The sequence below is a fragment of the Strongylocentrotus purpuratus genome, unplaced genomic scaffold (assembly GCF_000002235.5).
Source record: "Strongylocentrotus purpuratus isolate Spur 01 unplaced genomic scaffold, Spur_5.0 spur5_scaffold_4, whole genome shotgun sequence".
NCBI classification, from domain to species: Eukaryota; Metazoa; Echinodermata; class Echinoidea; order Camarodonta; family Strongylocentrotidae; genus Strongylocentrotus; species Strongylocentrotus purpuratus.
Genome location: NW_022145610.1, coordinates 1,128,417 through 1,143,667, shown reverse-complemented (window position 1 = coordinate 1,143,667; position 15,251 = coordinate 1,128,417). Strand labels below are relative to the sequence as shown.

At 35.3% G+C, this 15,251-nt stretch overlaps 1 protein-coding gene across 8 annotated transcripts in view; it reads left to right on the top strand.

The window, feature by feature from the left end:
* Positions 1-15,251, top strand: part of LOC580822 (spectrin alpha chain, non-erythrocytic 1) — a 77,690-nt gene that overhangs the window by 11,630 nt on the left and 50,809 nt on the right. For 3 of the 8 annotated variants that reach the window (XM_030997735.1, XM_030997732.1, XM_030997731.1), the window contains exon 1: positions 5,354-5,573. The exons of 2 other annotated variants lie outside the window; for them this stretch is intronic. The gene's annotated coding sequence lies outside the window, so the exon portion shown is untranslated. Of the gene's footprint in view, positions 1-5,352; positions 5,574-15,251 lie in introns of those variants that run through there. 3 more of the 8 variants (XM_030997728.1, XM_030997733.1, XM_030997734.1) reach the window with 2 other exon arrangements.

Sequence of the window (15,251 nt, the reverse complement as noted above, 5' to 3'; positions counted from 1 at the left end):
CTAGTTCATCGTGACTGTGCCATGGACCATTGATGGCCTGGTGGTAGAGTCGCTGCCCGGCAAGCAGTAGATGGCAGGTTCAAATCCCGCCGGTTCAAAGATTTTTTCTGACTTGTTTTTCAATTACAGATCGATCGGCAGGTTCAAATCCCACCGGTTCAAAGATTTTTTCTGACTTGTTTTTCAATTACAGATCGATCAATCGATCTTATTTACTGGGTGTAAGCCACAAATATGTTTAAATAATTGAAATTGAAATTTCTCCCAGGAACCATTACATTTATAAAAAGTCTCATATTATTTATTAAAAGTACAAAAACTACTGCTATTAAGCCTCTAGACATCTTTACATTTAGGCTACATCATTACTAGTACTTGTTGCTATGTAGCTGTTGAATTGTGTGAAGTGCAGGCCTGTACATGTATGTAGTAGCCTACAGGTGCAGGGTAGCTTAGCACTAATGTGTGCAAAATATAGCAGCCAACCATCTGCAACTAACAAGTCTGACATCACTGTTGCCCATAGCAACAACATTAATATTCAGTCCCAGACTGGCCCTCGCCTGCTGTGTTATTATTTGAGGGCCTGTCTGCGTATTTACTCCCTTCCTTTCTCCTCTTTACTCTGTTCTTTTCATGTAGGGCCAAATTTCAAATACATGTAATTTCTTGAAAATTGTAATTAGTAAGATTAGGCTAGGCACTTGCAATTTACATGCAAAGTGAACTTTTTTAGGGGTAAGGGAAGTCAGAGATATGAAATGAAATTGCTCTTTCCTATATTCTGATTGTGATGTCATGTGGTGGGATTGATATGGGTTTTTACACTAACTAAAATGATGTGTACCCTCTCCCTATCTCCCCCTTTACCTTCTTGTTTTTCTTTTCATCCATTATTGCTCGGAGAATCCTGGTGTAGTAACATTCTCGTATATACGTTATGATTTTACATCATGATTGATTTGCGCATTTTTTAATTTTTGCATGTTATTGGAAGAGGTTGTTTATCAAGGAGGTGCCTACTTTCACCCTAAAGTCTTACATGTTGTCATCTTCAGTATTACCCTCATAGCATGATAAATGTATTTAATATTCCCTCGCTTTTTGCATGGCTTTATCCCTAGTGCTTTTGTTATTTTCATCCTGCTGACTCTCTCCCTTTCTCCCCCTCTCTCTCCCCCCCTCTCTCTCTCTCTCTCTTTCGCTCTCTCTCTTTCTCTTTACACCTCCCTCCCTCTTTCTTTCTCTGCCTTGTCCTAGTTCTCCATCCCCTATCGCCAGACTGTGCCGAGTGCTTCATACTATTCTAAGAAGCTGAGGAATAAAGAAAGCATTTCATGTGTTCCTCGTCTGCAAGCCAGTTAAAATGCAGGTTGTGAATTACATGTAGTTGAATTCTAATTGGTCTGGGTTGAACCAAGTAAGCTGAAATATGCACTGTATACGTCATTAGCAAGTGAGACCGACCGCCAGGCAGTTGGTTAACTCTCGGATTGCTTTGCTTGCATAACCTTATACTTTCAGATGCATATTACGTGTATAATGTATGTGTGGTAAATATTTCTTGGTTGAGATGATGATGATGATTCACATCAGACCGGAGCAGCTGGAGTGATGCAGGAAGGGAAAGCATCTTTGTTACGTTCCTGTTTCAGCATCATTGATCACGCAGGATTATTAGACGACATATTTCTTGGAAGTGGTGTGATGTTCATCTTGCAGAAACGTTGCATTAAAAGCATCTTGTGATGTTGCAGAGACTGCTTCAATGAATAAATCGTGGAGATTTTGATTTGATGACTTGGGAGACGGATCGTAATACTTTTGTATCCTGATCAACATTTTGTACACCTGTATGTGTATTTGAGGCAGTGTGGAAATGCACTCATCTCTTTTCTCGTTAGGAGGATGTAATTTTATCTCCTTCAGAAAATTTATTCATATGTGCATTTGTCTCTCTAGAATACAAAACGGGATGACAGAATAGTGCCATATCAATAATACCGTGACAAAGATATTGAATATTCAATATTCCTGGAAGGCAGTGCTTATCGATTTTGTAGTCGTACATAATCTAGGTGCATTCAGAGGCTAGTACATGCACACGAATGTTGGTGTAGTCATGAAACACTTGTGCAATCACACAACACTTGTGCCTTTTGGCTCGAGCTCGAATGCTTAATCATCCACCCCTGACTCGACAAGAGGTCTCGGCTGATGAGATCTTACTGGGGACATCTTAGTGGGGACGCTGACGTCATTGAGACTGTCATTGTCATTGAATGTGTGTAAGTGGCTAGATAGTAGGGGTGCTATGCCAGTGTGTCCGTTTCTTGATGACCACCCGGATCTCTTTCTCTTGCTCATCTTATGCCTCGGAACGTTGTACGTTCTCTGCTACCTGCTCTCCTATCTTGCCCTCTTCCTCATAGAGCGTAACAGTAAGTCAGCTGAATGATCGTACATGTAGATTGCCTAGTAATTACTTAATTAGGCTCCATGCCTATAATTATATTGTATCCTTGTGCTGGAAGGTACATGTTCAGTATACGTGGATAACGTGCTGATGATGTACATGTTCTTGTGATGTGTATGCCTAAGTACATGTGCATGTATGTGAGATAAATTTGCCCATCACATTTATGATGTACTCGTGGATGGATGCTACATACGATGGATGACATATTCTGTACATGTTCATACCTATATGTTTGAAGGATACATTTTGTCAACCAAACCGGTATACATGTACATCTGCATTGATTCCTGCTAGACTGTTTGTTATCTCGCCAAGTGTTTTGCCCTGGTCTAAGGTGAACATCGCCTCATCGTTTTTTTTATATTGATATTTTTTTAATAAAACAAATTGAACTTTAAAAAAAATGAGACTTGAAGAGTGGGAAAAAAAATGGGGTAAAAAGAGGAAGTAGACAAATGATTGGTACATGTACAGGTAACAAAACATGCATGCAATGTGTAATTACTGTAGGCCTACAAAATAGTGAAACAAGATCATGTGACTTGTGACCATGTTTTGATATTGTTGAAGGAAAATGGACTTTTATAAATAGGACTCCAAGAACAGATAGTTCTAAATTAACAAATGGTTTATGATCCAAAAGTACTAGAGCCTATGATATGCTAATTAGTTACACTTTATAGCATTATTGGTATTATCACATTTATTGATGCAAATTATATTTTTTACATATATTGAAGCCCCTATCAGGGATCGTCAAACCCTCAAAAACTTATCTCAAAATGAATTTTTGGCAAAAATGAGTTTATGACAGTATGTACCAACTTTCAGATTAAAAGACACTGGTTTTCCTCTACATAGTGAAAATTGTAGCGCTAAGAGTGCTGTAGAGTGAACAAAATACTGCCAGTTGCAAAATTTAAATTTGAGAGAAAAAATGGCTGTAATTTGGTAATACATTTTTGCCACTGTACATTTAGGAAAATTTGCATTCATGATTTTTTACAAAGTTTTAGCCATTTTTACAATTTTAAAATATTACAATGTGCAAATCCCTGCAATGCCTTTTCAGTTTTAAATACTGGTAATAGTTTCAGCTTTCCATTTTACAAATAGTTTTATATACGGGTATCAATCATTTTCAGCATAAATCTACACGTGTATTTGTAAACCGGTACTTGCTTTTGAAATGAAATGCAAATATCAGAGTTAAATGTAGAGCCTAGATGGCCTGTTGTCCCGAAGTGAGTTAATAAACTTCACCTTGTAGACCTTTAACCAGATATCAGCATAATAAATTCTTGTGCCACGCTCGTTTAGTCTCGACGCACAGACTGTGAGATACTATGTATATGTATAAAGAGGTGACGTAGTCGAGTGGCTTAAGTACTTGACTTGAAATGCAAAGGTCGTGGGTTCGATCCCCGACACAGCACTAATGTCCTTTGGCAAGGCATTAATCTACATTTACCACTCCATACCCAGGAGAAAAATGGGGACCTGATAGGATGACAAAAGCATTTTTGATAGTAAATGCCTATGGCCCTCACGGTTACCATGTGGTAGGAATACTCCCCAGGGAGTGGAGATGGTGCACATTGTGCGTGAATTAATCCGATGACCGGGGTAATTATATCTGTGAAGCGCTTAGAGACGGTATTTCGTGTTAAGCGCTCTTTAAATCCAGATAATTATAACCGGTATATTTACTGACTGGATATTGCCATCATTTCTAAAGGTACATGTACATGTAGGCTGTTCGATCATGCTGATATGTGATGGACTGATAGTACATGTACATGTATAACTAATTATTTTACAGTATACAAATATTGACTGCTCATGAGGATGATGGTGGGAACTATCACTCCCAAGGTGGTGTTCACACTGGCCCTTCGGGGTGATAGAAGGGCCAGTGTGAACACCACCGAGGGAGTGGTAGTTTCCACCATCATCTGATTACAGAGCAGTCCATATTTGTTTTATATACCTCATCCTTTTTATTGATTCATAATTAGGTCTAGCTGTAGGTCTAGATCTAGCTCTAAAGAACAGGAAACGAGATCAAGAGGAATTTACTCACCAGAATAAGAAAAATCCAACTTCAAGTCCAAGGCAAGAGTATTGAATTCCTTCGCGCTGCGCGTAATCGCGCGATTGCGGTAGCCTAGCAACTCAAAAATTGTGTGCGCAACTAAGTCGCGGGAGGGGTTAGGGGTCCTATCCCAGGGTTTGATAGTAGCTATCGAGCCCTCTGACGCAATGATACTTGATAGATCGAAATGCTCCTTGTGATGTGATATACATGTAGTTTTGACCAATCAGTGAATGACAATCTATGTATGAGGTATATAATTACGTATGGAGAGCCTGTATTTCTAAATCATGAAGTCATATGCTTCTCATATTGAGCTGTTATTTGGCTGCATTCTTGGAAAACAACAAAGCCTGGAAAAAAATATAAAGATGCCAGTTTTGGGGACAAGTATATCATTTTCTTTCCTTTTGTAGGTCTGCATATATATTACCAACTAGATGACCTTGGATGTACATATTTTTTGGGGAAAATCTGTTCAAAGTTTAAAGGAATACTTGGGGAAAAGATATTCATAAAAGGATTAGCAGAGAGGGGAAGGGAAAAGAAAAGAAACTAAAAGACTGCATAGTAAAAAGACTATCAATCTGCTATGTTTACAGAGCCGCACATATTGAACAGTCCATACACACTTACTGCTCACACACACACAACGCAGACACACAGGCCTCAATGCATACATACTGCATTCACAGTGCGGTGGGATAGCGCAGAGGTATTTATTGAGCGTTGGTTGGATGGGAGCTACATGTTAGCATTATATACACTTTGGTAATATAACACGCACAGTCTCCCACTGTGCGCTGAAGATTCTACAGGCTGTAGGGTAACTCATCTCTGGAAGGGAGTGGCGCTGCATTGGTAATGATAACGGTATTGGCCCCTGCGTAGCATCTCTCACACGTATAGCGCTCTCTGAAAACGGGCCTCTCTGTGATCCTGTCTCTCATTTTTCCCCTTCTTGTGGTGGAGCAGACGCATACATCATAGTTTTATCAGGTAGGAGCAATACAAATTGCCAAGAATTATGTGAAGATCTGAGATGTTGATTGATTGGTTGGTATGCATCTGTGTTAAGATTGATGAATATTGGTTGAAGATTGAGGATTAATTTTCATGATGTTCTTCATGATAATATCTATAGGGCGAGTCGCTGTCAGTTAATGTGCATTTATACTTGCATGAATGATTTTTCTCAATGCTGCAGTGAATGCCTCTTTTATTTAGAGGTCTGAGGTAGTGAGTTATTCAAATTGAAAACTAGTCATAGTCGTTCTGCAGGAATGGATCTATATAGAGCTCTGTCTGTTAGCTAGGATCAATAATATCCCTGGATCATTTCTATTGTATTTGATGACAGTCTACCTTTCCTTGTGGTTACAAATAAAAGAACCACAACCTTGCCACCATAAGGTGTTTTTTACATGTAGCTGTGCAGACACCATTGAATACAGGTTTTGTACTCTGCATATATTTTATTCTGGTAATCTTGTTACTGATTTATACCAAAGTAGGGCCTTCATGTACGAAGGATATAAAGTAATTATAGGTTTGTAAAATAATTGTGTAAGCTATGGGGGATATAAACTAAGGAAATTGTAGAAATTAAATATCATTTTTATCTGAGTATCGGTAGCTTATTCTTTTATTGCCCAGGATGATCATTTCTATTGTATTTGATGACACTCTCGGTTTCTTTGTGGTTTCAAATAAAAGAACCACAGCCTTGCTACCATAAGGTGTTTTTTTAGCTGTGCAGACATAATATAATGTAGGTTTTTGTACTCTGCATACAAAAGTGGGGCCTTCATGTGAGAAGGATATAAAGTATTAAGTTGGTAAAATAATTGTGTGAGGGAATATGATAATAATAATACTAACAATGACAATGATAATAATACAAATTATAATAATAATAGTAGTAATAATAATAGAAACAATGATAAAGATTTGTAAGGCACTGAGTCCACTTCAAAGCATCTGTATTATAAACAAAGGAACAGAAGTAAGATATACAGTAGAACATACAAAAATAGCAGAACTATTAATTATATGTCGAAGTAAAAAGAAAATTGTTTAATTTAGATATGGATTTAATAGACAACATCCAGTGCATTCAAATCAGGATTCCATTTGCATCAGAGTATCGGTGGCTTACATGTATTCTTTTATTTTAGTTCATTTAGATCAATTCAATTTTTTGTTGTCACAGTTTTACTTTTTTTTTTAAATGAGCATATTACTGTACTTTTGATGAATTTAAAATAAAGATGGTATGAAAATTATGAATCTGATAATTACATTGCCTTTAAAATATAAACACCTGCTCTCCGAGACACATCTGTTATTCAGATTTTGTGAATTGAATTACTTTATATTGTTCATAACATGATTTGATTTTAAATTTCATTAATTAATATTAAGTTATAGTCAAATAAATAACCTCTTCCATGACACTGAATTTCTCAGACAAACTCTGAATCTAGAAGAAACATCATATCCAACTGTAAATGTACATTCAAATATTAAACGTAAGATTGAGTTCTGGTGATGGTGAAAAAAAACACCTGCATTGAAACAGTTTCTATTCAAATTCAAATTCACACCGATTGTTAGGCAGTACAAATAAATTACTTTTGCTAAAGGAATTTGAAAGAAATTGTATAATTAGTGAGAAAAGAGCAAAATAAACGTCTATTCTTGCATCGGTCGGGTTACATGTACTTGTTATTTTAATTATTTTTTCATTATAAGTCAATCAAATACCAAGTGTACATGTTGGAAAAAAATAAATGTTACTTTGAATTTACATTGTAATAGTGTCATTAGTGTGCATTAAAATTACCTGCATTTTAATGAATTAAAATCTAACAAATTGACTACCATACAGTACATGTAATGTCATGTCACAAGTCTTGTAGCACACCTCCCACTCATCGTATAATTTGTCATGTATGTAGGAAGGGTTGGCTCACGTCTTGAAGAATGACTCTGATCCTGTGAATCAGGTTATCAAGTATTTTAGGAACGATATCAGCAGCAGTGATGAAAGACATCAAATATGTGATGTCATCGTGCGGAGTCTTTTGTTCAGAATACATGCCTGCATGTGTGTATGTACATGTATGTGGCATTTCGAAATACAAGGATTGTCATAATCTAGGGTTTTACCACTTTTTTGTTTCCATCTTTCCATACTTTTCAGAGTGAATGATGTATGACGTACAGGGTTAATTTATCAGAAACACATGATGATGCATGTTGTGTTTTGTCCTTTTTACATGATTGATTAATCCTACTTTATACAAAGAAGGCCTATGAGCAACCTGAATTTGTAGATATACTGTATGTGTACCGGTACCAGTGTGTGATATCATGAAGCTTCAAATCTTGGTGATAGTTATAAGAGGAGAAAATAGAAGAAAAAGAGGAGATAAACTCTGTGTACATTAAAAAAGAATACTCCTATAAATCTGTACTATCTTTAGTTCAGAAATGTTCATTGTTCCTAAGCTTTTAACATGTGTATGATAGAGTATTCAGCATGCATTTTACAAAAGAGATCTCTCTGTCCTTAACCCATGTTGGATGTCTGTATCCTTTTTTTGTGAGAGGAAATAGCTTATTCAGGAAGTTCTGGTTAGTGGGTGTGAAGAGTTAACTTTGAGTACTTCTCACAGGAAGGATATATTTAAAAGTGCATGCCCCTCCACCAATGTGATAAACAAACATTGCTTCCATGGCAACTGCAAGCACTATGAGAAATGTGATATTTCCAGAAGAAATTCCTAACTATGGAACACCAATAGTTTTTTCTGCATGATCATGCTTCTAAATGTCATTGATATTAACTCCATGTATGCTCTTTTCTTAACCTCTGCCTCCCCCTCCAACTTCTGTCTGCTTTCTTTGTTGTGAAGTTATTTGCAAGCTTTTGGAACAGATTTTGGACCTGTTCTGTAATTAATACAACATACAATAATAACATTCATACTTTGTTATAAATCTGTTGTGAGGGTTATTTCAACCAGTTCAATCATAAGTGATATTTAGAGAAATCCAGAGATCAGTGAAGGCTTGCTTCAAGGAGGCATGGGACACTTGATATTGGAAAAAGTAAGACTGTTCTTAGCCTTTCTCCTTGCGTGGGAGTAGCAACTGTGTCTTTATTAGAAAACAGCAATATCTGCGAGCTGTCATTCTCAGTTTTCAATCTATCGCTCTGGCCTCCATGTACTCGGATTGATGATAGATCAAGCATGCCAATTGGAAGGATATTGCCTTGCGAGAAGTCTAGATTTGGAGACGTGAGAGAGGGCTATTTTTACACATCATAATTGTTTTGCTGTGTTTTGATGTAAATACTTTGACATCAGTCTGAAGAAATGGATTCTTTTTTCAAGAACTTTTATATTGATCTACTTTTCATCTGAAATTATTGTTTCAATTTTGTACATGTATGTAGGCCTACACAGTGCATATAAAGAGATGATTGGTAGGCCTACTGCAAAAGCGAGGAGTAGCAACAAAAACGTACGTATACATACGTATACATACGCGTTGTTTTGACATGTACTACCGAATAGGAGTAAAATCATCGATAAAACTCCTATTTCATAACGCGATGGTCTCTTGTTTTGCTGCTGTGTATTTTTATGCCAATTGTGGCACTTTGAAATGTGATTTGGAAGTTTGATAGTGGATTCTTCGAAGTTTTATGGAGGTGAAAGTGAATGATCTGATGCTTGTTACTGTTCAGTGAATGACTATACAGTCCCATATGCTATCGTTGAGTGCGGGTGACTATATATACAGTTATACACATTTGTGTTAGTTCTTCAACCTACATCATAATCGGTGCAGTATACTCAGACCTATTATCTGTTTGTGTTGTTACACAAGAACATACATGAGTTAACTGATGTTTGATATCATTTTTAGCGAGGAATTATCAGACATGTTTTGAAAGATTGTCTCCTCTATTTGCGGAAATGTATTGGTGAATATGTTTAGTATGAACGAAGGTCTAGTTCGTCAACTTCAACTGTAATATTCTGGTTGCCTGAACAATTTTTCTTCAACTTTTGGTTATATTCATATATTTGTACTGACATATCACATTCCCCCTGAGTGAATCACTGGCTTCAGCAATATGCCAGTTAAATCTAAGGCTGAAGAAGCAGCCATGAAAACTATTCGTGAATATCTCCAAAGCGACGATTACTACGACGGCATTGAAAAGGCAGTCGATAAAGCCGTAAGCAAACAATTAGGTAAACTTATCAAGCGACTGTCAAAGATTGAAAAGGTTAACGAAAACATAATAGAGCGACTTGACCATAATGACGTCAAACTGTTGGAATTTGAGTCCATCCTGCAATCAAAAGAAGTAGAAATTACGAGATTGAATCATCAGTTACGTAACCATCAATCATCTATAGACAACTTCAAAATGTCCCTAAACGATACTGAACAATACTCTCGGCGAAATTGCATCAAGTTCTACGGTGTTGAGGAGATGAACCGTGAAGGGAATGGCAGTATGAGTGAGAACACTGATGACGTCATATGTAAGTTGGTGACGGAGCGTCTCGGGGTATCCCTTACCCCGAATGACATAGACCGGTCCCATCGGATCGCTGCTCCCAAGCGTGACGAAGCACACGGAACTACGTCACTGGCACCAGGCACAGCGCGAGCATCGAAGAAACCAAGACCGCGAGCAATCATCGTGAAGCTCACTACTTATCGCATGAGAACTGAAATCCTGAAAGTGCGCAGGAAGCTAAAGGGAAGTGGTATCGGAATCGACGAGGCATTGACGAAGACCAATCAGGACCTTCTCTATGCCGCTAAGCAGCATGAGAAGGTGAAAGAGGCATGGACCTCAGATGGGCGCGTAATCGTGTTACTGCCGGCAACCAGAGGAAACACCATCAAGCGAGTGATTCGTAGCAAAGAAGAATTAAAGTGGTTATAAAGAAAGACAATGAATGACCGAATGAGAGAAACTGATGAAAATAAAATGGACAGTGAATGTTATGGACAATGAAAATAGTTAATGAACAATTTTGACACTGGGGAAGAGACAAATTAATGAACAAATACTAGTATACAATCATTTTCACTGATGCATTTCCATATGCATTCAATTTTATATTTTCTGTTTTGTTTTTGCCCGATATATTATATACATATATATAGATATACATATATTAATTTGGACTACTCAATAGACCTGTTTAATTTTGTAGTTTACGTAGTTTTTGTATGAATATTTTGTTCCCGTATTTTGCATGTCTATGAATTTGTGTTCTGTCTTTCCATTCTTTTCTGTCAACAATGATGAATACCTTAACTGTGTTGCACAAGTAAACAAAATACGTATAACTTACGATGATTTAAATGACATGAGTGAAGATGTAAGATTAAACGATTCTATTCCAATTCTTGATTCTGACTTTGATCAACAATATGTAAATGATTGCAAATATTATTTGGAAGATGAATTCAAAGAGTCTATAGATCCAAATTTAGTACAATTTAGTGCTATACACTTTAACTCGAGGAGTATGGCCAAAAACTTTGATCAAATTTCTGCCTACCTTAGCAACCTTTCTTTAAATTTTACGGCTATTGGTATTACAGAGACGTGGCTGAATTCAGAAAACGAAAATTGTTACATGTTGGATGGATATAACTTTATTAATAATAACAGAAAAGTTGGTAGAGGAGGAGGCGTGGGAATATTTTTAGATGAAAAGTTGTGTTATCGATTACGGGATGACTTGAATCCCACGTGTTCTTCATGTGAAACTGTATTTGTTGAAATTAATATACCTCGATTAAAAAGTATAGTAATTGGTGTAATCTACAGACCCCCAAAGTCCAATTTATATAAATATATGACATATTTTGATAAACTATTGCAAGAACTCTCCAAGGAAAATAAACAAATCTATCTCCTTGGAGACTATAATATTGATTTATTGAAAATTACTTCAAATAGTATTATTACTCTAATGAACATAATTGCGTCACACGGCTTTTACATTCAAATTAACCTTCCAACCCGTGTAACCAACTCATCCCTTTCTATTATTGATAACATATTAACGAATGACAATGATGTTACTCCAGGTATTTTTTATTCCTCAATTACTGATCATATGCCAATTTTCTGCTATAAGAGAGGTGTTCATAAAAATGTTACAGAACAGTCCTATACTTACAGGAAAATCAATGATTTAACGATTAATAGTTTTTTTGTTGAATTAAGTAACATTGATTGGGGTGACGTACTAAGGTGTATGGATGCTGATAAAGCTTATACTTTATTTATGAATATATTCCTCAAATTGTATGATAAACATTTTCCTCTTACATCAACAAAAAAGAGAAGAAAAAATAGGAAACCGTGGGTTACCAATAAAATATTGAAATTGATTAAGAAAAAAAATAAAAGTTTTAAAACATTTTGTCAAACAAGACGTACAAGTGATGAGAGAAAATTTAAAAAAATTAGAAATAAAGTTATTAATGCCCTTCGTAGAGCTCGTCAAGAATATTATAAGGACTTGTTACAATTGAATCGAAATAGTATTAAAAAGACCTGGAAAACAATTAATGAATTATTGGGCAAAAAGAAAAGTCAAATTCCAAAAACATTTCAATGTAACGGAAAATTATTTACTGAGCCTATTGAAATAACAAATCAATTCAATAATTATTTTATTAACATTGGAAAAACTGTTAGTGACGCGGTACCACAATCTATTCATTCTTCTCATTTTTATTGTCGAACAAGTGTTGTTGATTCAATCTTTTTATCACCTGTACATACGAGTGAATTAATTGATGTCAGTAAATACCTTAGAAGTAATGCAAGTTGTGGAATCGATAATGTAAGCTGTAAAGTTGTTAAGCGGGTTATCCACGCCATTGTATTGCCGTTAGTTCATGTATTTAATCTTTCCATTGTATCTGGTAAAGTACCCTTAAAACTTAAAGAATCTAAAGTAATCCCTGTTTTTAAGAAAGACGATCCCGGCAAATTTGTAAACTATAGACCCATATCCCTCTTACCATGTTTTTCTAAATTACTTGAACGACTAATCTATAATCGGTTATATAAATTTTTAAATATCAACGATATATTAAGTGACACTCAATATGGATTTAGACCCAGCTATTCCTGTGAACATGTTCTTTTAAAAGTGCAACAAAAAATATTAGATTCATTTCAAGCTAACGAACATATAATAGGGATTTTCTTAGACTTATCTAAGGCATTCGATTCTATGGATCACTCGATACTTTTATTTAAACTACAACAATGTGGAATACGAGGGATTGCATTAGACTGGTTTAGGGACTATCTTTTAAACAGAGTTCAACATACTTTTGTCCACGGTGTTTTGTCTTCTTCGTTAAATGTCTTTATTGGGGTACCTCAGGGATCAATACTGGGTCCCCTGCTATTTCTTTTATACATAAATGATCTTTGTAAATCATCTAACTTATTAACCTTCTATCAATTTGCTGATGACACTAGTATATTTTTTTCATCTAAAGATTTGAATAATACTGTCCGCGTTCTAAATAATGAGCTTAAGAATATATCTGACTGGTTAAAAGCAAATAAATTGTCCCTGAATGTTGACAAAACTAAATGTGTTTATTTTCGAAAAACTAAATATAATATAGGATCTAAAATTTCCAAAATTTCCGATATAGCTAGCAATAACGGTCCTTTAATTAATAACGATAATATTCCCATTTACATTAATAATAAACTTATTCAATTAAGTAATTCCGTTAACTTCTTGGGTGTCGTATTAGATAATTGCTTGGGATTTAAGGACCATATCACAAATGTTTTACATAAGATCAGCAGAAATGCTGGCTTGATAAATAAGCTAAAATATAGTTTGTTACCCGAAAATTTGATAACTTTATATCATTCCATTATTTTCCCTTACTTGAAATATTGTAATATTGTATGGGCCACTAATGCAACACAAACTGAATTAGACTCACTATTTAAAGTTCAAAAGAAATGTTTAAGAATAGCTACCAATTCTCATTATCTAGCACCATCAGCACCTTTGTTTAAGAAGCTTTCGTTATTAAATATATATGATATAAATAAGCAAGAAATCGCAACGTTCATGTACAAATATAAAAACAAGTTGTTACCTGCCCCCTTTTCAGACCTCTTTCAATATAATAGTCAAATTCATAATTATAATACACGGCTTTCCAACAAATTTCATTTATGGTCTGTTAAGTCTAGTTATGAAGCTAAATCAATGAGTTATCTAGGTCCTAAACAGTGGAATATGATTCCCCAAGTAATAACGAAATCACAATTCATATCTTCCTTTAGAAAACAATATAAAATCTTACTACTAAATAATTACTAATCAGCTCAGTTGTTGATTTTTTTTCTTCTTCTAAATTGTATATCTGAACCCTCTTTCATTGTTATCTTGTTTTCCTTTCCTTTCTTTTCCCCCTTTATATATTGTTTTTCTTCTCTCTATTTTAATTTCTCTTGTCTTATAGATAGTTGAAGTGTTTGTACTTTGCTTATTTTACTTAATTTATTGTTGTGTGCTTATAATATGTTATATTTCTTTTTGTATTTGTTTTTCATTCTTTAATGGGCGATCCAACTTCACAGGTTTTCGCAACCTTCATGGAAAGCCCCGCATATAACCTTTGTAAACATAGTTAAAATTTACTGTTACTTTGTATATTTTGATTTTTATATTGCGAAATAAAATTGAATTGAATTGAATAAAGCTTTTCATCTTGCACTCATTGGAGTCAATCACAAGAATGAACAGAAATCCAAAATCAGACAATCTGAGCGGAAGCTAAGAAACAAAGCCCGCGAAAAAGAGTTGAATGATATCTTAAAAGGCCAAAGTCTTTATTTATTCAATTTTTGTATTTAATACTGAACTACTTGTAAAGTAACGGTAAGTTTATGTGTTAGTTTATCATATATGCATTGTTTGCCTTGTGATGCATAGGGCATAGAGTGCATTTTACATGCAAGTCAATGATTAACTCCAAAGAATGTCACACCAAGGACCTACTACGATGGTGACAGCATTATAGTGGGGCTTGCAGACACGACAAGCACAGAGGAAGAATATGTAATGGGAACGTTGGAAGAAGAAAAAAAATAGCGCTCAAACCTGTAAAAGCTCATTTTCATCAAGAAAAGGGAAGTTCATTCATTGTAGAGCCTTTCAATATTAATTTCATTTATTTCCACAGATTTATAAAAAGACAATATAATTAACAATAAAATATAAAAGCATTAAAACAAAAGATGAACCTGCAGAGAGGGTAATTGATTAAAAACACACAGAGGTTTATCAGGGATCATATACAATATTAAAATGTAAAAGTCTTCTTCTTTTGTGAAAATTAAACAATAAAACAAGCCCTGTACTTGTAGCTAAAAGAGCAATAATAAATTTAAGTAAATAAAATGCTATCAACAGATATAAGTAATCCCCATTCTATTCCCATGAGTGTGATACAGCTAATGTCTGGTTAGGATATCACATTGTGATGACTGTGTACTCTGTGTGTGTGTGTGGCGGCCTGGCGGGTATATGTCATGTGACATTTAGAATAACGTTGCTCTGAGTCACACCC